The sequence below is a fragment of the Leucoraja erinacea genome, chromosome 6 (assembly GCF_028641065.1).
Source record: "Leucoraja erinacea ecotype New England chromosome 6, Leri_hhj_1, whole genome shotgun sequence".
Classification (NCBI taxonomy): domain Eukaryota; kingdom Metazoa; phylum Chordata; class Chondrichthyes; order Rajiformes; family Rajidae; genus Leucoraja; species Leucoraja erinaceus.
The window spans coordinates 72,797,964-72,821,808 of record NC_073382.1 but is presented as its reverse complement, the minus strand read 5'-3'; the positions used below and the strand labels follow the sequence as shown (position 1 = coordinate 72,821,808).

General features: G+C 44.1%; 1 protein-coding gene and 1 pseudogene across 1 annotated transcript in view; both read right to left on the bottom strand.

Moving 5' to 3' along the window:
- Nucleotides 1-22,139, bottom strand: part of LOC129698312 (protein diaphanous homolog 3-like) — a 463,901-nt gene extending 441,762 nt beyond the window's left edge. Inside the window, exon 1 of the mRNA XM_055637392.1 lies at nt 21,962-22,139. The gene's annotated coding sequence lies outside the window, so the exon portion shown is untranslated. The remainder of the gene's footprint in view (nt 1-21,961) is intronic.
- On the bottom strand, nt 15,871-18,263 carry LOC129698431 (zinc finger protein 276-like; annotated as a pseudogene).
- Nucleotides 22,140-23,845: the final 1,706 nt, after the last annotated feature.

Sequence of the window (23,845 nt, the reverse complement as noted above, 5' to 3'; positions counted from 1 at the left end):
TTGATTATATTTTGGGTGGATGTTTCTAGATTAATTTTTGGGAATTAAACATTAAATTCCTTCCATCAGGGATATAAACTCATGACAGTGAGATTTAAAAATCATGTTATATTGTGAATTCTTGTGTGAATGGGATTAGTTTGTTATTTGGATACTTAGGCCGGTGGGGCCGCTTCAATGTTGGCAGCCCTGTCAGCAGCGCGTTAGTTATTTTCAACTTTTAAATTTTTTTTAGTATGTTTTAAAGTATGTTTTTAATGTTTCTTTGTGTGTTTTGTGTGGGGGTGGTGTGGGCGGGGTGAGGGGGAAACCGTTTCGGTCACCTCCTCCAAGAAGAGGCGACTTTTTCCAGGTCGCCTCCCCAGTGGCCTAACAGCGTGGATCGGCGCGGCCTTTCCCGGAGACGCGTCCGGGGCTCGGGTCTCCGGCGGCGGGTGCAGCGTGGACTGTCAACGCAGAGCTGGCGAGCCCTCCTTGGGGCTCGCTGGAGGGGAGCGCTCCGTTTCGTTGGCCCGCAGCAGCCGGCAGCCTGAAGCCGTGGTCTGCACAGCTCCAGCTGGCGCGGCGTCTACAGCCCGGGATCCCTCGTGGGGGACCCGGGGTAAGAAGAAGCCATCACTGCCGGCCCGCGGCCAACTTCTAACGCGGGCGCGGTATGGACTTAACATCACCCCTGGAGGGGAGCTTCGACCGCCGGCCCTGCAGTCTGCGGTGCTTCTGGCTGCGACATGGAGGGAACTTTAAATCTTCGGCCGCCAGCCTGCGGCCTACACCAACTTAAAGCCGCGGTCTCTGGTGGGGAAGAGCCGACTCTGGACTTACCTGGACTCGTACCTTGTCCTTACCATCTGGACGCCCGCAGCGGCGGCTGCGGAGGGTTGAGGTCCCGACCACGGGGGAAAATGGAGGAGGACTGGCCAAATTGTGTGCCTTCCACCACAGTGATGAATGCTGTGGTGGATGTTTATGTTAAATTTTTATTGTGTTTTTGTGTGTGCTCTTTATCATTGTATCGCTGCTGACATATCCATTGCACTTGCACCTTTTGTGCAATGTGACAGATAAACCGTATTGTATTGTATTGTAGGCTATTTAAAACATATATCCTTTTCTTAAGAAATGGAATCTACAGGACATTGTTAATGGGAAAATAGTGGGCAGAAAGGCATGTCATGTGTGGTTTGAAGAGCACAAACTTGTAGTTTACAATGTCAAAATTGAAAAGTTGAGGAAAAACAAAAAGGAGGCCAAACACCTGAATCATAGGAGTTCTATTATACACGAGAAAGATGGTGGCAGTTGTGGAAAGTCAATCAACCCAGCCTCAGGACAGAATCCATGAACCAACTCTTTTCATTTGCTTCATTGATGACCTTCTTTCCCACATTAGGTTAAAAGTGGAGGTCTGTTGATTACTGCACAATTGCAGAGCAAGTAAAGTGTCCAAGGCAGCATGTTGCAAAATTTAAACAGCATTCAGGCATGGGCTGGAAGTGGGAGATAACACCTATACCATGCAAGTTCCAGCCAATGTGTATCTCTAACAGGAGATAATCTAATTCCTCTGTCCTTGACATTTACTGGTATCATCATTGTCAAGTCCCACACCATCTACATTTTCAAGGTCCCCATTGACCAGAAACTCACGTGGACCTGCCACATAAATACTATGGCAACATGAGCAGATCAGATGCTGGGCAAACTGCAATGGGTGGCTACATTCCCATGCACTGGAGCTTTTCAACTACCTATAAGACACAATGCTGGGGTTTAATGGAATACTCTTCATTTCTCTGGATGAATCTTGTTCCAACAATTCTCAAGAGGCTAAACACCATGCTGGAAAAAGGACGTCATTGATTGGCACCTCATCCATTACCTGATCATTCAATTTCTTCACAACAATTTATCTGGCTGACAAGAAAACACTACAATTACATACATGCCTGTGTTTCCTCTGCTGACTCCTGTAATTTGATGACATGGATATTGTATTTTAATAACACAGGAGGTCATTTGACTTGATAATTGTCAACCTGGATACAAGAGTTTAAATAAAACAATCAAGAGAAAAAAGTAAAGAAGCTCATTGTTGTGTGTTGTATTTGGAAATTGCTTCGGTCTTGTGACGGGATGAGTGGGACCTTATAAATTAATAAAAGACAAACGTTTTCTCGAAGCTAACAACCCAAGCCAATGTGATGGGGAAATGATGAAAGCACAAAGTATAGCTGGTACATCTCGTGTCAAGACACAAAGACGTGCAAGGCTTTTGTGGCCAGTCATGTTACTTATCCTGCATCTATGGCATTGGACAATACGGATAAAGAATGGGAGATATCAACAATCAGGTCTGAAGTCAGTTATTGATCAACTCAGTCAACTCAAGTAATTATGTTCAGCCCAGACGGACTTCTGAAGAATGTTTATACACAGCATCTAGCAGCTGTCACAGTCTGAAGAAGAGTCTCGACCCCAGACGTCACCTCTCCAGAGATGATGCCTGTCCTGCTGAGTTACTCCAGTTTTGTGTGTCTATTTTCGGTTTAAACCAGCATCTGCAGTTCCTTCTTACACATCTAGCAGCTGAGTTGGTGATCTGCAAATTGATAATAGCTTAAGTGATTAGATGGTAGAACAATGATTTGTGATCTTAAAACCGTTAAAGTGATTTATAATGGCGGTAAGTGCATTGATAGTATCTGAAGTTGGTATAACACTTCAATAAAGCTTTAAAGTTAATGCTCCTGGTTGGCTTACTTGCTGTAAATCACAAATTGAACAGGGTTAAAGAGTTTGAGAAAAACCTGGTTCTGCACATTGGTGCCTGTCTGATTGACTATTTCCTTTCTTTCCTAAAATTTGCTCCAAAACAAATTGTTCTTTCTCTTTCTCCCTGCAGAGGTTAAGTGTTCACTGATTGCAAAAATAGATGTTCGTGGTAAAATGTTGGCTTTCAATCTCTCTTTTCCTCATCTTTTTTTCACATTATCCTATCAAACTGGACCAACTGGTCTATTGAAAGTGAGCAATGGGTTGATAAAATTCCGAATACAATTTTCATTCTTATCCTATTTGCAGATAATGCAGTAACCAGTAACTGCGTTTTTTTATCCCCATTGCTGTCGAGTGGGAGTGGTTTTCAACCCAATATTCTGAAAATAATTAACAAGAATACAAGAGTTCTCCTTTCTTTGAAATTATTTCATCAAGTCCATTAATGATGCATCAAAAAATCTAGATACCACGGTCAACCGTTATCCATTCATCCGGGTACAGGTAGTTCTGCGATAACACGATGGATGCAATAACAATAAAATCTAATGTAGAAAATCAAAATCGAATTATAAAGACAACTTTGTCAATGGGGAAAGGGGGTTAGGGGGCTAGAGATTTTCAGACTGGCAACAACAAAGTTATTTATCCTGCAAAATTTTCTAAAATAAAACATATTTTCAATAGTAATTTTTGTAATAATTGTGTAAAAGTGTCAATTGCAGAAAATGATTGTCAATTTCAATTACCACACTCTGTTAAAGTAGCAATTACGTTCTTAGACTGCCGTGAGGGAATCCCCGTTCCAGCGCAGTTTCACAGAAACAGCAGGTACAGTAAGTACAGTACCTGGAAACAATGGAGAGGCCTCCATTGTGTCCGGAAACGTGGCCAACGGTCAGGACATCGGGTCAGACTGAAGCACAGGGGACTTCGACCCCCTCTCCCTACCATCCTATTGGCCAATGTACAGTCCCTTGCAATTAAGGGGAGGACTTAAGGGCAAGGCTACTTTACCAAAGGGAGCTGAGGGAATGCTCTGTGTTCTGTTTCACTGCTCACCCCAGCTCCCCAGACTCAGCGGTCCAGCCTGAAGGTTTCTTCATCCATCGCATGGACCGTACACTGGCATCTGGGAAAGGGAGAGGAGGAGGCGTCTGCCTCATGGTCAACTCTGCATGGTGCTCAAACGTGGCAGTCCTGTCCAACTACTGCTCTCCACACCTGGAACACCTGGCGGTGAAGAGCCGCCCTTCTACCTACCGAGGGAATTCACCTCCATCATCCTGACCGTGGTCTACATCCCTCCCCAGACTGATGTCCATCTGGCACTGGGGGAGCTGCACGCCGTGGTCAACAAGCATCAGACATTTACCACCGTAGCCGGCAACTTCAACAAAGCCAACCTTAAGAAATCGCTCCCTAACTCCTACCAACATGTCTCCTGCAGGTCGAGGATCAAAGACCCTCGACCACTGCTACACGACCATCAAAAACGCCTATCGCTCTATCCCTCGCCCTCACTTTGGTAAATCCAACCATACTGCGGTGCTACTTCTTCCTGCCTACAGGCAGCAGAGGTGATGACTGTATAGAGCTGGTCGGGCGGAACAGAGGAACAACTCCAGGACTGTTTGGAGTCTGTAGCCTGGGCAATGTTCAGGGACTCGACAACGGACCTGAACAAATACGCCACAGTCGTTACAGACTTCATGAAGAAATGTGTGGAGGACTGCATCCCAACAAAAACCTTCTGAGTATTTCCCAATCAGAAGCCTTGGATGAACCATGAAGTCCGCACTCTTCTGAAGTCCAGATCCCGGGCATTCAGGTCTGGAGACACAGAGGTGTACAAGAAGTCCAGATACGACCTTGGTAAGGCCATCAAAAAAGCCAAAAGGGACTTCTGCTCAAAGCTGGAGGATGAGACGGATGTTCGGCAACTGTGGCAGGGTTTGAATGCCATCACCTCCTATAAGGCAAAATCAGGAGGCAGCTCAAATGTCAGTGAAACATCACTCCCTGACGAGCTCAATGCGTTTTACGGATGCTTTGATAGGGAGAATACTGATGTGCTTTCCCGAGCCCCCATTCGCCATGACGGTATTTTAGTCACAGTCACAGAGGCCGACGTCAGAAAATCCTTCTGTGGGGTGAACCCTCGTAAAGCACCTGGACCTGATGGTATACCCGGTCGTGTTCTAAAAACCTGTGCGGATCAACTGGCTGGAGTTTTTTACGGACATTTTCAACCTCTCACTTCTGAGGTCTGAGGTCCCCACCAGCTTTAAAAGGGCATCAATTATACAGGTGCCCAAGAAGAGCAAGGTGACGTGCCTCAATGACTATCGACCAGTGGCACTAACATCTGTGGTAATGAAGTGCTTTGAGAGGTTGATTATGGCGCATATCAACTCCTACCTCGACAAGAAACTCGACCCACTGCAGTTCGCTTACTGCAATAACAGATCAACGGTAGATGCGATCTCATTGGCTCTCCACTCCGCTCTGGACCACTTGGCCAACAAAAACTCATATGTCAGTTTTGCAGTTCATTTTTCAACAATCGCTTGACTCGGGCGATGTTCCGCTGGATTGGAGGAAGGCCAACATCACTCCTCTCTTTAAGAAGGGTTCAACCACCAACCCAGCGAATTATCATCCTGTTTCACTAACAAGTACTTGCTGCAAATTGCTGGAGCATATCATTGATAGTAACCTGATGCGACACGTGACCAAACATAATATTCTTGTTGACAACCAACATGCATTTAGGAGGCATAGATCATGCAAGTCTCAGCTTATCCTGATGACAAATGACCTGGCCAAGCACCTTGATAGTAACAGCATCATGGATTTAGTTGTGCTGGACTTTTCTAAAGCATTTGATGTCATCCCACACCAGAGACTGCTTCGGAAGCTTGACTTCTATGGTATTCGTTCCAACACGAAACGATGGATTTCCAGTTTCCTGACAAAACGTCTTCAGCGTGTGTGTGTGTGAACGGAAAGAGCTCCAATTGGCATCCAGTGTTCAGTGGTACACCACAGGGCACAGTACTTGGCCCACATATATTTTTGCTTTACATAAATGACATCCATGAAAAAGTCGCAAGTACGACCAGACTAATCGCTGATGATTGTTTGCTGTACCGTCCAATTAAGTCAGCGGATGATGAAGATGCTCTCCAAAAGGATTTCGATACTATGGTTGAGTGGTCACAACAATGGGGCATGCAGTTCAACCCTTCCAAATGTGAAACCATGCGTGTCACCAGAAAGAGGAATCCAGGTGAGGAAATATTATACAAATAGAACCGCTTGGATAGTGACTTTTATATAAGCTAGGTAATTTGCAAAAGAAAAGCTTAAAGTTTTCCTGAACCGAAATAAAGTGCAAACAGACACATACACACAGGCAAAGATGAATCAAAACATGGAGGCCAGAACCAGAACCTGCTTAGCTTAGGTTATTGTTTGGGGCAATTATAGCACTGGAGGAAATTGTATTTGATATGGCTTTGTGTTGAAGAATGGGAAGCTGAATAAGGGGCCTCTTCTTAGGCCATCTGCTCTGCCTCTATGGCACATTTTTGAGCTCTGAATGTGCCATAAAGGTGAAGAGTTATGGCTTGTTTTGCTAGGTTTGAGACAGAATTCAAGGCTGAGAGATGATAGACTGCAGTTAGCTTTGGCTGTGTAAAATAATAATGAGTGTGATAAGGAATAAGATGTAAGTGAAGGAATAGTTGCTTTGAGAAATAATTAGATTGAGGGAGTAGTTTATAGAAGGTTGAAGCAGATGGAATTCTGACGTAATGGTCTGAGATGTAGTCTCTTGTGTTCTGCCTGGTACATGAGATTGGAAATCCTACTTCCCGATAACAGGAAAGGCACCAAACTCATATTAAGTAAATTGACAGATTTACGACCCATGTATCTTTGGATGGGAGATGGAAATGTGCGTTTTGAACTTAGAAACTGTAATTCAGCAAACTTATATAATTAATGTTTTAAAGACATAGGTAATGGTATTTCAAAATGTGTAAAATTATAGTAACACCAATTATGAAATATATTGTCTTAGTAGAAAGGTACACATTAGACTTATAGAAATTGTTTAGATTTATAGAAATATATTTTCTCTTGGTATAGAAAGTGTGTATGACTTGTGTGATCATTGTGTTATATACGTATCTTGTATTTTGAGGAATGGTCTTTCATAAGAGCCTACTGGGGTTTTGCTGTGTTGAAATAAAATAATTCTAAAACAGTTATAAAGCACAGGCAAACGAAGGCTGTAATGAGGCCAGGGAAGGGGGATCATGTGACTGATGTTGTAAATCACCAGAAGGACAGATGATTGGTTACTAGCTTGTCATACCCTCTGTATCTGAAATGTGTAATACCTATATAAATGCCATGAGTTTGTATCAAAGTTACTCCTCTCTGGACCCTCCCCAGAGCGTCAGCTCTGTGTTGGAAGGTTCAAGAGACTAGTCTCAGCTGAATAAAGAATTGATTTTAACAGCAACAAGTATTTGAGTCAAGTTGACTTTAGATTGAAAGAACTCAGTTTAACACAGGTGAAACATCTTACAACATACTTGGTGTCACCCTTGAAGAATCCAAACAAACCAAGTATCTTGGCATCAAATTGCAGAATGATCTGCATTGGAATGGTCAGACTGATCATGCAACAGTGAAAGCAACAGGTGTCCTAAACTTCCTGAGGCGCAACTTTCATCATTGTTCAACTTCTGTCAAGGAGAAGCTGTATTTCACCCTCGTTACACCTCATTTGGACTGCGCAGTTGCAGCATGGGACCCATACACAAATAAAAACATTTCTTCCATCGAACGTGTCCAAAGACAGGCAGCTCGATTTGTTACTAACACCTACGAAAGAGAAGCCAGTGTCACCAAGCTTCTGAATTCTCTGGGGTGGAACCCTCTCCAAGACAGACGTGAAGCTCACCGATTGACCTGTTTTTACAAAATGTTAAATGGTCAGCTCGACGTAGATTACAAGACCTACACCAAACCCAAACCAATTAGGAGCAGACAAGGGCATTCAATCCAATTTGTGATCCCAGCTACAAAGACAGATGTAAGATAATAAGATAAGATAAGATAAGATAAGATACATTTATTGTCATTTGGACCCCTTGAGGTCCAAACGAAATGCCGTTTCTGCAGCCATACATACAAACACATAGACCCAAGACACAACATGATTTACATAAACATCCATCACATCGCTGTGATGGAAGGCCAAAAAAACTTATCTCTCCACTGCACTCTCCCCCCCCCCCCCATGTCAGAGTCAAAGTCAAAGCCCCCGGCTGGCGATGGCGATTGTCCCGCGGCCATTAAAGCCACGCCGGGTGGTGCGAGGTCGCACACCGGGTCTTGGTGTTAGAGCCCCCGGCGTGCGCTCGCAGAGTCTCGCGGCCATTCCAAGCCGCGCGTGGCAGTGGTGTCAGGCCCCGCTCCAGGAGCTCTTTCACCCCGCAACTCGGGCGGGGGAAGTCGCCGTTGCGAGAGCCCTGAAAAGCGGTCTCCCTCCAGGGAGCCGCGGGTTCCCGGTGCCGCCGTCCACCGACCTGTCGTTGGAGCCTCCGACTCTCCGGTCGGGCCGCAGCAGCAGCAGCAGCAGCAGCAGCGCTCCTCCACCGCTCCACCCGCTCTGGACTCGGCCAGCCCCGCGACGGCGACGGTGAGTTGTAGCACCAGAGTCCCCGGCTTCTTCCTGTTGTAGGCCGCTCCTCGTTGCGGCCCCAACGACAACGGAAACCCGACGAGAAAAGGTCGGGTCTCCAGTGCAGGGAGAGATTTAAAAAGTATCCCCGCCCCCCTCGCACCCCACCCCCACCCCCCCACACACACACCCCAACAAAAAATAACAAAAACTACATTAAAACACAGACAGAAAATAATAAAACGCGGACAGACTGCAGAGGCCGCTGCTGGCCAGAGCCGCGCTGCCTACCGGAGCAATTCGTACAGCAATTCGTTCTTCCCACGCACATTTAAAGCATGGAATAATCTCCACCAAACTATAGTTACCCAACCAGATGCAACTAAATTTAAAGTAGCACTTTCTTCCCAATAACCGTTTCTGGCTTAATCCCTCCCTTCACCACCTGCAGTTTAAATTCCAGTTGGAATATTTTGGAGGACCAAGAAACCAAGAACTAAGTCAGGCTGTGATTCATTGACTACAGCTCTGCATTTAATACGATCATCCCCTCCAAGCTAGTTACCAAGCTCTCAGATCTGGGTCTCTGCGCATCCCTCTGCAATTGGATCCTCAACTTCCTCATCCACAGACCACAGTCTGTCCGTATTGGTGGAAATGTGTCATCCTCGATAACAACCAGCACAGGAGCACCTCAAGGCTGCGTGCTCAGCCCCCTGCTGTACTCACTTTATACTCATGACTGCGTAAGCCGGACATGGTGCGAACTGCATCATCAAGTTCGCCGATGACACCACTGTTGTGGGACGAATCACTGATGGGGACAAGTCAGAGTATAGAAGTGAGATCGACCGATTGACCAATTGCTGCCAGCACAATAACCTGGCTCACAACACCAGCAAAACCAAGGAACTGATTGTGGACTTTGGAAGGGGTAGGATAGGGACCCACAATCCCATTTACATCAACGGGACGATGGTGGGAAGGGTCAAGAACTTCAAAATCCTGGGCATGCATATTTCCAAAAATCTTTCCTGGTCTCAGCACACTGATGTAATCATAAAGAAAGCATATCAGCGCCTCTACTTCCTGTGAAGATTACAGAGAGTCAGCATGTCAAAGAGGACTCTCTCGAACTTCTACAGGTGCACAGTAGAGAGCATGCTGACTGGTTGCATCGTGGCTTGGTTCGGCAACCTGAGGCTCCAGGAGCGAAAAAGGATGCAGAAAGTTGTAACCACTGCCCAGTCCATCATCGGCTCTGACCTCCCCACCATCGAAGGGATCTATCACAGTCGCTGCCTCAAAAAGGCAGCCAACGTCATCAAGGACCCACACCATCCTGGCCACGCACTAATCTTTCCGCTGCCATCGGGCATAAGGTACAGGAGCCTGAAATCTGTTACATCCAGGTTCAGGAACAGCTTCTTCCCCACAGCCATCAGGCTATTAAACTCGCCAACAAACAGACTCTGAACTGTAACTGCCTATGGCACTTTATCTGCTTATTTACATGTATATTGAGCTGAACTGTTGTGTATTTTTGTTTACAATACTCTGTTGTGCTGCAGCAAGCAAGAATTTCATTGTCCTATCTGGGACATATGAAAATAAACTCCCTTGACTTGACTTGACTTGACAATGGTGTTTTCCGGTTCCGGTGGCGCTGCGAGTCGGCTGCCTCGCCTGCAGTGGGTTCATTGTTTTGACTTTTAGTTTTTTTTTTAGTATGTCCAAAGATATGTTTTAGTGTTTCTCTGTATGCCTTGTGTGGGGGTTGGTGGGGGGAGGAATAGGGGAAAACCGTTTTTCAGGCATCTACCTCGACGGAGATGCAACGTTCTTCTTGTCTCCCTCCTTCTTCGCCTCCCTCCTCGCGGCCTTACAGCTGATTTGGTGCGGTCTTTCCCAGAGTCGGGCCCAGAGTTTCAGCAGCAGCGCAGCGGGGACTTTAACATCACGGAGTGCGGCATCCCCTTGCCAGGGGTCGCCGGAGAAGTACTCCGACTCAACATCTTGGAGCCTCAGTCTGTGGAGCTTCTGGCGGCAGGCGTGGAGCAGACCTTCCATCGTGGAGCCGGCGATCCCTGCAGCCCTTCTTGAATAGAAGCACTACATTTGCCACCCTCCTGTCTTCTGGCCTTTCACCCGTATTTAATGATTACTCGTAAATCTCAGCCAGGGCACCTGCAATTTCCTCTTTAGATTTTCACAGCATCCTCGGATATTTCTGATCAGGCCCGGGAGATTTGTCTAACTTCATATGCGTTAGGACCTTCAACACCTCCTCGAACATAATATTGTCTGCTCTCAATTGACTGCCCCAAGTTCCCCGGTCCTCATGTCTTTCTCCGCAAAAGAAACAGAGGAGAAATGCTCGTTGAGGATCTTGCCCATCTCCTGTGGTTCCACACCGAGTTGACTGTATTGATTTCTGAGGGGTCCCATTCTCTGTCTGGTTCCCCTTTTTCCTTTTATGTACTTAAAAAAATCACTTGGATTATCCTTAATGTTATCTGCGAGAGCTATCTCCTGTTCCCTTTTTGCCCTTCTGATTTGCTTTTCCAGCTTGCACTGTTCCCGAAACTCCTCCAAAGACCCACTTGTTCCCAGCTACCTATACCTGTCCCATGCCTCCTTCTGACTCTTGAACAGAGCCTCGATTTCCCTTGTCATCCCAGATATCTATGCTAACAAATTCCTTGCTGTCTGCACATAGCATCTTGCCATTATCAGATGCTAGCTAATATTAAATAGCGAATGCAAGATCGAAGTCAAAATACTTGAGTGACAACAGCCTTGTCTGCACAGTTCCAACCCATGATGAACTGGGAAGCTGAAAAAAACTTGTGTTGAGTTCAAAACAAAATAAATCGAAGCAAAATGGTTGAATGTTTTAAGGGTTCTATCATATTCTATCATGTCACTATCTATCATATCAAGTTCTATCATATCACTGACAATTATGCTGTGAGAATAGTGATCCAAACTTGTGGAAAGGTTTCAATTGCGTTCAAGAGGAAGCTTGAAAAAGAACTGCAGGAGATGGAGCAAAAGAGGAAAAGGTTGCTAAAGTTACAAACCATGCTGACTGAGTGAACTCCACAGTATTGAGAGAGAAGTTGAATGTACACGGATATGCTTAGACCCAAAATACTTCAATTAGGTGTTCATGCCCAACTTCAACTGGTGGAAATAATGTAATGGCATAAGCAAAAGTTTAACATCAACAAAGATTAAAAATATTTTTCAAAAAGTGCTTCAGTTATGACCTGAAAAGGTGAAATAAACAAACATTGTTGGTCAATCAAAGATGACTCCTTACTGGACAATGGCATTCTACTACAGATATCAAAGATCAAGAATAATTGTACTCAAAAAAGATGCAGGAGAATTGCATTCAGAATATATCCAAAGGCCACACGGATCGAGCAAAGGACAGCTTGGATCCAGATTTACTTCGCCCTAATTTCAAGAAGTGTAGCCTTTGCCTTTCCACTTTTGATAAGTGTGTTCCTATCTGCACTTGCCTCTCAATTAAACAATACCTATTTTGATAAGGTCATAGTGATCAACTTGCATCACTTTGTAAACCCTCCAAGTTACCTGGAGGTAAATTAGGTTCTTATATCACACACCACTTTTATACATCAGCGAGACCAAACGTAGACTGGGCGATCGTTTTGCTGAACACCTTCGCTCAGTCCTCCTGAACCTACCTGATCTCCCGGTTGCTAACTTTAATTCTCCTTCCCATTCCCACACAGACCTTTCTGTCCTAGGTCTCCTCCATCGCCAGAGTGAGGCTAAACACAAATTGGAGGAACAGCACCTCATATTTCGCTTGGGCAGCTTACAGCCCAGTGGTATGAATATTGATTTCTCTAACTTCAGTTCGCCCTGGCATTCCCTCTCTCTCTCTCTATTCTCTATCCCTCCCCCACCCAAGTCGCTCTAGATTCTCATTTTCACTTAACCAACAGCGAACAATTACCTTTTTCCTTTATCATCGTTACATTTTTTGCATATCTTTCATTCATCGTTCTTTATCTCTCTACATCATCGCCTATATCTCTACTTTTCCTTATCCCTAACCAGTCTGAAGAAGGGTCTCGACCCGAAACATCAACCATTCCTTCTCTCCAGTGATACTGCCTGTCCCGCTGAGTTACTCCAGATTTTTGTGTCTATCTTCGGTTTAAACCAGCATCTGCAATTCCTTCCTACACCTGTTACTTCAACATTTCTTGTTTTGAAGTTATGATTCAATCAGTTGTGATTATTGGTGCAATTCTCAAGTCTTTTACCCCCTGAAAAATGGAAATGTTGAGTAGCAAGTAGTGTTTAAACTATTCTTGTTATGTGAACAAATTAGCTCCTGTTTTACGCTCTGACATGTCTCAGTAGACTTGTTCTTTTCCTTATGTTTCTGTGTTTCTGCCCTAAAATTATCCCCATCTTTGTTAATGTCATTCCACCATAGAGCTGATTTTGGAGCTATGAGAACCAGGTTAAATTGCATCTTAATTGTTGAGAGGGTTGAGAATTGAGAATTGAGAATTGTTAAATAAGCAGTGTGTTATTTGATTCAATTATAGAAACATGAAGCCTAGCAAAAAGCTGATAGCCAAAAGTCATCACACATTGAAACAGAAACAGACAAGGAAATATGATGGAAAAGATTGCATCTTCCTGTATATAGTTGAATTCTGCAACATTTCTGACAACATAGCAACAAGTGACAAGCTTAATTTTCAAACGAGTAACATCATCAACAGTGTTTTAATTCATCACAGAAAGGGATGACTATATCTAAGGCCACAAGGTCGAGATGCAATACTTCATCACCTGAATGTTTTGTGATTAATGCTTTAAGAATGCCAAGTCGTAACAGAATTTACGTTGTTCTAAAACAGATCCCATATGGTTTTTTTAAAGGGAATGTTACATTAGGGGTGTATTTGCTCGAGGCATACGCATAATATTTGTACAGTACAGTATCACATCACCCACCATGTTACAATACTTTGTGTGGAAACCACATTTAGGTTCACTGGACCAGCATATAGCCCAACCCTCAAAAACAATTTTTTTTTGGCAGTTAGCATGCAATGAATCTAAGCAACAGAACTTTTGGAATAACAAGACGTTATTAACGTCTGGCACATTGTGTGAGAACGAGGAAGTTTCTCTGGTTCCGTTACAGACAGCTTTCCTTTAACTGTAGTAACTCTGCGTGTCAGACAACATCTCTAGAGAAAAAGGATAGGTGACGTTTCAAATTGGGACCTTCTTGAGACTGAATCTGAAAAAGGGACCCGACTTGAAACCTATCTTATATCTCCAGACATTCGTCCTGACTATCTTCTCCCAACACCTCCCGCTGTTGAAAGACTCATCCTTGCCTTCATCTCCTCCCGACTGGACTATTGCAACTCACTTCTCCTTGGCATCAGCTCCACCTACATCAACCGACTCCAACTGGTCCAGAACGCAGCCGCCTGACTCATCACCCACACCAAATCCTGGCATCACATCACTCCAGTCCTCAAACAACTTCACTGGCTTCCCATCTCCCACCGGATCACCTATAAAATCCTGATCCTCACCTACAAAGCCCTTCACCATCTGGCCCCCCCCATATCTCACTGACCTCCTCTCCCCCTACCAACCCTCACAGTCCCTCAGATCCACATCAGCCGGTCTCCTCTCCATCCACAAGACCAACCTCCGCAGCTTTGGGGACAGAGCCTTCTCCAGGGCAGCTCCCAGGCTCTGGAACTCCCTCCCCCAACTGATCCGCAATTCCGTGTCCCTCATCATCTTCTAGTTCCGCCTCAAGACCCATCTCTTCACCTCTGCCTATCCTTAGCCCCACGTCCCCCTCCCTTTTCATCTGTGCATTAATTGCTTCATATTGTGTTTTGAATTGAATTCTGTCTTTACTTTGTGTACTAGTCAGGTCTCTACTATTTATTTCATTCCCCTTACATGTTTTTCCTCTACCTGCTAATTTTTTGTAAGGTGTCCTTGAGACTCTTGAAAGGCGCCCATAAATAAAATTTATTATTATTATTATTATTATCTTCTGACTTCTATCTACCTTTGGTATAAACCAACATCTGCAGTTCTTTGTTTCGACATTACTGTTAACTTAATTGCTTTTTGTCAAAACGTGCTGCGTTATTGATTCATAGTCAAAATCTATTAATGATATGCAAAAAAAATTCTCAAAATCAAACAAAAAAATCCACTGATACGCCCATTCAGGTAAAACCTAAATTAGGAACATGCTCCTTCGTAGTTCAACATAATTCAAATCCACCTCCTCCCCACATTCATCCCTTCCCACCAAAACCACCCCCTCCCCAGGTTCATCCCTCCCCAGGTACTTTTCCCTGAAACCACATGAGATGCACCACCTGCCCCAATACCTCCTCCTGTCAAAGTTTGTTTCTTATAAAGCAGATAGCAACAAAATTGTTAGAGGTAAACCATGGCAATCTTTAATTGATTCGTCAAACGGGAGTGGCAAGATCTACAATGAGCACAAACGTTGCTCAGTGCTTCTCGGGCGCCTCTTACAGAACAAAGTTAGCACAATTATCCATTTTTCTTATCAGTAAAACACTCCTACCAAGTCTGAATATGGCATGACTGAAAGATTCTATAGCCTCTCAGAATATAAGAAAAGCCGGGTCCAAATCAAGCTCATCCAATAACAAGTTATTACTTATCTCTGGAGTGTCAGCTATTTTTTTCAATCTTGGCGTCTTTATGCCCTTGAAAGAGCACATGTTATTATGCAGGCTTCCATGTTAATGTTTTTATTACAAAGACAACCTGTCCTCCATATTGTGTTCCATATAATTTGCAGTCATTCAGACTTGGCACCGAGCCATTCCTTAAATCTACTAGACAATGCTTTTGTTGAAGAACGACTCCATTTTAGATTTGACTATTAGATTTGACTATTAACTCCTTCATTCACTCCTTTTTATCAAACTTGGTAACATTCACAGTCCTCGGTAGGTACACACCAAGGTCGCAAGCATTAGAGCAATGATTAGCAGAATGATAGAGCCATAATGTATCACAGTACCCCAAAGTCCACCAAACCAAAGGTATGGCTACCAGTTCAATAGTACCCCAAAGTCCATCAAACCAATGGTATAGCAACCAGTTCTCACTCTCTTCATTGACAACCATCCTGATGAAGCTTGTTTAGCGTTGATGGATCAGGTGCCACCTGCAGTTGGTGTAATCCTTTCAGCCGATATTGGGGTTGTGCCATAAAGTTCGCACCTGTCCGAGGGTGTTGCCAGTCTCTTCGGAGAGCGTTGCACAGTTCCCCCCCCCCCCCCCCCCCCCCCCCCCCCCCCCCCCCTCTCATCCTGTGGTGGGGTTCACCACCTGTGAGCGATACGCTAGATTGGTTTGGACAGCTTCTCCTCCCAGTAGGTTTGGGTGGCCTGCTTCCACATCACCACGTAGAAGCGGCTGCTGGACTGGAAGCCAAAGACAAAGCCAGCGTAGATTGCAGTCTGTGTTGATGTAGAAGGTGCCACTGAAATTGATGACGTTGAACTCCTCAAATCCGATAGCAAGGCCAGGGTCAGAGTTGGCAGTCTGCAGTAACTCCCTGCCTCTGTTGCGCACTACCCAGTTAGGATAGATCTGCATCGTCCCGTTTGGAACTTCCTCAGGTCAGTCTCACTGATGGCCCTGTTCTCGGGGCACAGGTCATAGATATCTGGGATGTTATCGTCCTTGCAGTTGTCTCCTCTGCTGTCACCATCGCATCGATCTGGTCATGGTTGGGAACGAAACGGCAATTGTCCTTCTCATCAGAAACGCCATCATTGCCATCCTCATCAATGTCCTGGGTGTCATTGCACTGATTACCCACCGGGTCTCAATCCTTAATAATCTCTTTCAAGATGTCCATCTGTTTCAAAATGTTCAGCTCTCTCTCTCTCTCTACACTCTTGGTCATACGATAGAGCTCAAAATGCTTCAAGAATGTTGATCAAATGTGGTTTGTCTTTCCAAAGTTGTGATCAAAGGCTTTGCACTTCCTCCTGATCTGTAAAGATGTTCTTTCTTCTGCATGGATCAGCTTTACATGGCGCTGCTGGTAGCGATCAATCAGAAACACCTTGTTACATACTGGGTGGGGCCAAGGTCTTTCACGTACCTCTTCATGCTGCTCTTTTATATGTTTCTTAAGTCCGTCAACCCTTCAGTAAACAGCACAGCAACACTTATACTGACATTGATACATGGTGGGGAAATCTTCCCTTTCCAAGTTTGACTTTGGTTTCCGGCCACATTTTTGTCCAGATTGTTTCTTCACACCCTTAATATTGCACTTCTTAACTGGTAACTTACTCTTCTTCCAATATGGTTGAAAAGACTCATCTGAAGAACCATTCTGAACTTTTGTTTCTCTGTCATCTTCACTCGATAAATACCTTTCAGAAAGATCCAATCCATCCACAACATCATTCCTTATAGAACAAGATGCTTCATTGCAGTTAACTGTTTTTTTCACATTTAATGGTTGAGTTGCATCTTGTACCTGAACGTTTTTCCAAAGAGTACTCTGTATATTCAGGATCTGAGCGCAAGAACATATTCTTCTTCAATGGGGATTCTCAGTTGTCCACATCCACTGACTGTCGAGTCAAGTCAAGTCAAGACTGCGAAGTGGCTCCACTGTATGTACAAGGCTGAAAGTCTGCCAACACTGGGACAGGTTGATGCTTCGCAACATTATCACCCTCACCATTTTCAGTCACTGTTCCATTCTGAGGTGAAAGGGTTATTGATCCATCCAGCACTTCCTCCATTGAGTCCTTATTTCTACTGGATGGGCACTGTCCCTCATTCAAAACAACGCTGCGACTTGAATGCATGCCCAAGATGTAACTGCGACCCTCTGGACACCCCCACACAGCACTGACTGCTCCTCGATACTCTGCTGTTAAAACACTCTGTACATGTGGCTGAGAACCACAGCTACTACCATGACGGTGAACCCAGGTGACCAAAATCTGCAGACCCTGTGGGCTTACAACAAAGACTGGGTTCCTGTTTAATTAATGTTTCTATACTTAGCAGACGATTCAATTTCAATAGGTTTGTTTTCATCTATATTCTGGGTCAAGGGGTGAACCATGGACATATGAACATTCAAATGTTGAGCCTTCTCGAACTGCTTCTCACATTGGTCACAAGCAAGTTCAAGTTCAGCTTCTGCCTTGTGCTTGGTCATATGGTATTTCAATGATGCTTTTTGCCTGCACTGGAAACCACAAACTTCACACTGCAAAGATTTTGCTCCAGTATGGCGCATTTTTTGAACTGACAGTTGTTTCCGTTGTTTGAAAGTCTGTCCACATTCATCACAAATGTGGTTTATTTTCACAAATCGAGTCGTTCTTTCTCCAAAGTTGTCCATCAGCGTGTGAAACCAGCATTCTTCTTCTTTGTCCATCAATGCCAACTGGCTGTCTGATCCATCCCAACTCAGCTCCTCACTTTGATCCCAGCTGGGATTTACCTCAATCCAGTTCTGTAACCGAGTTGCACTCCAAAATCAAGGGGGTTTCAACTCCACAACCTGATTGTTCTCCTTCAGCTGCTGTGTGATGGAAGCGAGATGATAATTTTCAGACTGGGCATTGGTGAGCACATTTCTCATCTGTTTCAGCTCGGTCTGTAGCTCTGGGATAAGCTGCCACCTATTTCTGGTTACTTCAAGAACCTGTGCTAATGGATCCATCTTGGTCAGTGTTATAAACGTAAGGACAGTTGTCAGCCTTATTCAGGATGTCTTGGTGCAGGAGTGTTTCCCCAAGTCCAGCTCATCTGGGCCAATCTCAGGATAAAAAGTAGGGTCAATAGCCCCATTGTCCTTTCTTGGTTCTCCTCTATTTACAGTCAATTGTATCAGATGTTTCCAATGGGAGTAATCTTCAATCTTCACGGCGGTTGATGTCGTAGTAATACCTGGTACAGTGCCCTCCAACACAGTCCCACTACCTTATCAGTACGTAGTATCCCAGTAGTATGGATTGTGTCTATGTTCAACTGACAATGCCTTCTGCGTTTTCAACCCCTGTGAATGCAAGACTGACAAGGTACTGCTTAAGTGCTGTGCGTATGTAATTAATCCATTGCTGTGGGCCTGTAGGTCATAACTAACTTCCACACTCTTTAGTGTTCTATTCATTCCCTCCACTAATCCAGAATTCTATGGGTGCGGGGAATGAGACATCACTCTTTAACTACCAACAAGGCAGACCCTTTAAAAAAAATAGATCATTATTTTAAAAAAAAACAATTAAAAAATATTCCCAATTGTTCCAAGGTACACAAAAAAGCTGGAGAAACTCAGCGGGTGCAGCAGCATCTATGGAGCGAAGGAAATAGGCAATGTTTCGAACCGAAACCCTTCTTCAGATGAAGAAGGGTCTGAAAAAGGGTTTCAGCCCGAAACGTTGCCTATTTCCTTCGCTCCATAGATGCTGCTGCACCCGCTAAGTTTCTCCTGCTTTTTTGTGTACCTTCGATTTTCCAGCATCTGCAGTTCCTTCTTGAACCCAATTGTTCTAATCTATCTCCCCAAATTTAGAATTTCAAATTAACAGATTTTGTTCTGAGATAAAGGCATCTCCAATCTCATCTAACACATCTACCTGGATGACACGTGGCCATCGTGGAATTCAGGTCTCTATTTGAACTCAATTCCAAAGGTAAGAAATAGGAAGAAAATAAACTTAAAGTTAAGAGAAAACAAAGAATAAACAATTAATTTTCATAGATTGCAAGCTCATTCTATGACATCCTATTTCATCTGGCATGGACCATTTCATCAAAAGGGGCATATATATGAATATATAAATATAGCCTGGGACTGTATGACAAGTATCCCGATAGGCTTTGGGAGAAATGAAACAGACAGAGCGAAATCCTGAACACAGGAAAAAAAGCTGCAATTACAGTGGCTTGCAAAAGTATTCATACCCCTTGTACTTTTCCACATTTTGTCACGTTACAACCACAAACGTAAATGTATTTTATTGGGATTTTATGTGATAGACCAACACAAAGTGGCGCATAATTGTGAAGTGGAAGGAAAATGATACATGGTTTTCAAATTATTTTACAAATAAAAAACTGAAAAGTGTGGCGTGCAAAAGTATTCAGCCCCCTTTACTCTGATACCCCTAAATAAAATCCAGTGCAACCAATTGCCTTCAGAAGTCACCTAATTAGTAAATAGAGTCCACTTGTGTGTAATCTAATCTCAGTATAAATACTGTGAAGGCCTCAGAGGTTTGTTAGAGAACATTAGTGAACAAACAGCATCATGAAGCCCAAGGAACACACCAGACAGGTCAGGGATAAAGTTGTGGAGAAGTTTAAAGCAGGGTAGGTTATAAAAAAATATCCCAAGCTTTGAACATCCCACGGAGCACTGTTCAATCCATCATCCGAAAATGGAAAGAGTATGGCACAACTGGAAACCTACCAAGACATGGCCGTCCACCTAAACTGACAGGCCGGGCAAGGAGAGCATTGATCAGAGAAGCAGCCAAGAGGCCCATGGTAACTCTGGAGGAGCTGCAGAGAACCACAGCTCAGGTGGAAGAATCTATCCACAGGACAACTATTAGTCGTGCACTCCACAAATCGGGCCTTTATGGAAGAGTGGCAAGAAGCAAGCCATTGTTGAAAAAAAGCCATAAGAAGTCCCGTTTGCAGTTTGCCACAAGCCATGCGGGGGACACAGCAAACATGTGGAGGAAGGTGCTCTGGTCAGATGAGACCAAAATTGAAGTTTTTGGCCTAAATGCAAAACGCTATGTGTGGTGGAAAACTAACACTGCACATCACCCTGAACACACCATCCCCACTGTGAAACATGGTGGTGGCAGCATGCTGTGGGGATGCTTTTCTTCAGCAGGGACAGGGATGCTGGTCAGAGTTGATGGGAAGAAGGATGGAGCCAAATACAGGGCAATCTTGGAAGAAAACCTGTTAGAGTCTGCAAAAGACTTGAGACTGGGGCGGAGGTTCACCTTCCAGCAGGACAACGACCCTAAACATACAGCCAGAGCTACAATGGAATAGAAACATAGAAATTAGGTGCAGGAGTAGGCCATTCGGCCCTTCGAGCCTGCACCGCCATTCAATATGATCATGGCTGATCATCCAACTCAGTATCCCGTACCTGCCTTCTCTCCATACCCTCTGATCCCCTTAGCCACAAGGGCCACATCTAACTCCCTCTTAAATATAGCCAATGAACTGGCCTCAACTACCCTCTGTGGCAGAGAGTTCTAGAGATTCACCATCTCTGGCTCTGGAATGGTTTAGATCAAAGCATATTCATGTGTTAGAATGGCCCAGTCAAAGTCCAGACCTAAATCCAATTGAGAATCTCTGGCAAGACTTGAAAATTGCTGTTCACAGACGCTCTCCATCCAATCTGACCGAGCTTGAGCTATTTTGCAAAGAAGAATGGGCAAAATCCTCAGTCTCTAGATGTGCAAAACTGGTAGAGACATACCCCAAAAGACTTGCAGCTGTAATTACAGCAAAAGGTGGTTCTACAAAGTATTGACTCAGGGGGGCTGAATATTTTTGCACGCCACACTTTTCAGTTATTTATTAGTAAAAAAATTTGAAAACCATGTATCATTTTCCTTCCACTTCACAATTATGCACCACTTTGTGTTGGTCTATCACATAAAATCCCAATAAAATACCTTTACGTTTGTGGTTGTAACGTGACAAAATGTGGAAAAATTCAAGGGGTATGAATACTTTTGCAAGCCACTGTATCTTGGCAGCATAGCCTTGAAAAGAACAGTGAGCTCTCTAGTCTGAAAAGGGACAGAACATGGATGAGTGACAATTTGAGAGAACATCCTAGAATAATTTGAGAGCTTTGGGTTTAGAACAAATACTTCCCTTCGAATATTAAAAGAAAACTAGTACAAAAAAGGGGCAAAACATATATCAGGTACACAAATTATCCGAGAGGTGTTAGCCAAAGTGGCGCAGCCCCCTCTTTTCCCCCCAAAAATCGCGTGGCACATTAGAGACGTCTCTGTATTAATTTTACATCCCTCTCCCTTGTCTGACAAAGCCGTTCTGTTTAAAATAATCTTTGTTTCTGTGGGGACCAATTTGCAGAATTAGCAAGCTAGGGCATTCCCCTGAGAAACTTTGGACAGGGAGGAATTGCAAAAGTTGTCGCCTTGTTGGAGTGAGAACTTAAAATGAACAAAGGGAGTAGTTTATTGTAATGGTGGGCGGGCTAATGTTAAAAATGGGAGTGGTTCGAGCTGTGATTGGACAGTGACATGCCCAATCTTTTACTTGTGACTAAACCTCTTTGCTGTGCCGCGCCCAATCCTTTACTTTACCCAATTCAATGCACAAGCCAATCCTTTACACAAATGGTCTTACCTTCGCTGTCTGCTTTTAAGGATCTTGTCTGGGAACCAGATCAACCTCAGACTGAGGGACCTTAATTCTTTTCCGGGAGCTTCTTCAGGAGGCTGGAGTCAAATGGTCCGACTAGAGCTCACTCTCCCCTTCAGATCCCGGTCAACTACACCCTCTTACTCAGTCATCTGTTGCTGGTCCCAGCGAGATCCCTGCCAAATGTCAAAGTTTGTTCCTTAAAAAGCAGATAAGTTGTTAAAGGTAAACCATGGCAATCTTTAATTGATTCTTCAGACGGAAGATCTACAATGAGAACAAACATTACTCAGTGCTTCTCGGGCTCCATTCACAGAACAAAGAAAAGTTAGCAAAGTTATACATTTTCTTATCAGTAAAACACTCCTACCCAGTCTGAATATAGCATGACTGAAAAATTCTATAGCCTTTCAGAATATAGGAAAAGCTGGGTCCAAATCAAGCTCATCCAATAACAAGTTATTACTTATCTCTGGAGCGTCAGCTATTTTTTTTTAAATCTTGGTGCCTTTATGGTCTTGAAAGAGCATATGTTATTACGCAGGCTTCCATTTTAATGTCTTTAGTAAAAAGACAACCTGTCCATATTGTGTTCCATATAATTTGCAGTCATTCAGACTTGGCACTGAGCCATTATTTTGTTCTACTGGACCATGTTTTTGAAGAAGAATGACTCCATTTTAGATTTGACTATTAGATTTGACTATTAGCTCTTTCACTCCCTCGACTCCGGCGAAGGACACGACAGTCCTTTCAGGTGCGGCAGAGGTTCATGTACCTCCTCCAACCTCATCTACTGTATCCACTGTTCCAGGTGTGGACTCCTGTATATCGGCGAGACCAAGCGCAGGCTTGGAGATCCTGTCGCTGACCATCTCCACTCAGTCCGCTTAGTCCTATGCAATCTCCCGGTTGCTAAAAACTTTAATTCCCATCCCATTCCCACACTGACTTTCTGTCCTGTGCCTCCTCCACTGTCAGAGTGAAGTCCAACGCAAATAATAATAATAATAATAATAACTTTATTTGTTAAGCACCTTAAAAACAACCAAAGCTGACCAAAGTGCTGTACAGAAAAAAGAAAACAAGCAAGACATCATAAAACAGGCAGAACAACAGAACATACAACTAACACGAGGCGCATAAATTACATACAAAAATCCAAACAATAAATTAAAAAACATAAAACACAAGTACAAACAACGCAGCAAAACCAAGCAAATAAAGTTAATAAACAATTCGACACCTCACTGGTCTACAAAGGCCATGGAGAATAGATATGTCTTCAGGAGTGATTTAAAAACAGAACTAGAGAAGGGGCCTGTTTAACGTGCAGAGGCAATTCATTCCACAATCTCGGAGCCGACACAGCAAAGGCACGGTCCCCTCTGAGCTTCCGCTTAGTCTTTGGCTCAATCAGGAGCAGCTGATCATCTGACCTGAGAGAGCGGGAGGGCGAATAAGGGTGAAGAAGCTCAGATAGGTAGGACGGGGCAAGACCACTTAGGGATTTAAAAGTAAATAAAATAATTTTAAAACGAATCCTATACTGAATAGGCAGCCAGTGGAGAGAGGCCAAAAGGTGAGAAACATGATCATGCTTTCGTGTGCCTGTCAAGAGACGAACAGCTGCATTCTGTACCATCTGGAGACGGGCGATGGAGGACCGACTAACCCCCAGATACAGTGCATTGCAGTAATCCAGCCGGGTGGTAACAAAGGCATGGATTACCGTCTCAAAGTGCTTCCTTGACAAAATCGGCTTTATTTTTGCCAGCTGCCTCAGATGGAAAAAACCAGATTTAACACAAATAGCACGTCATATTTCGCTTGGACAGCTTGGTCAATCAGCGGTATGGATCGGCCAGA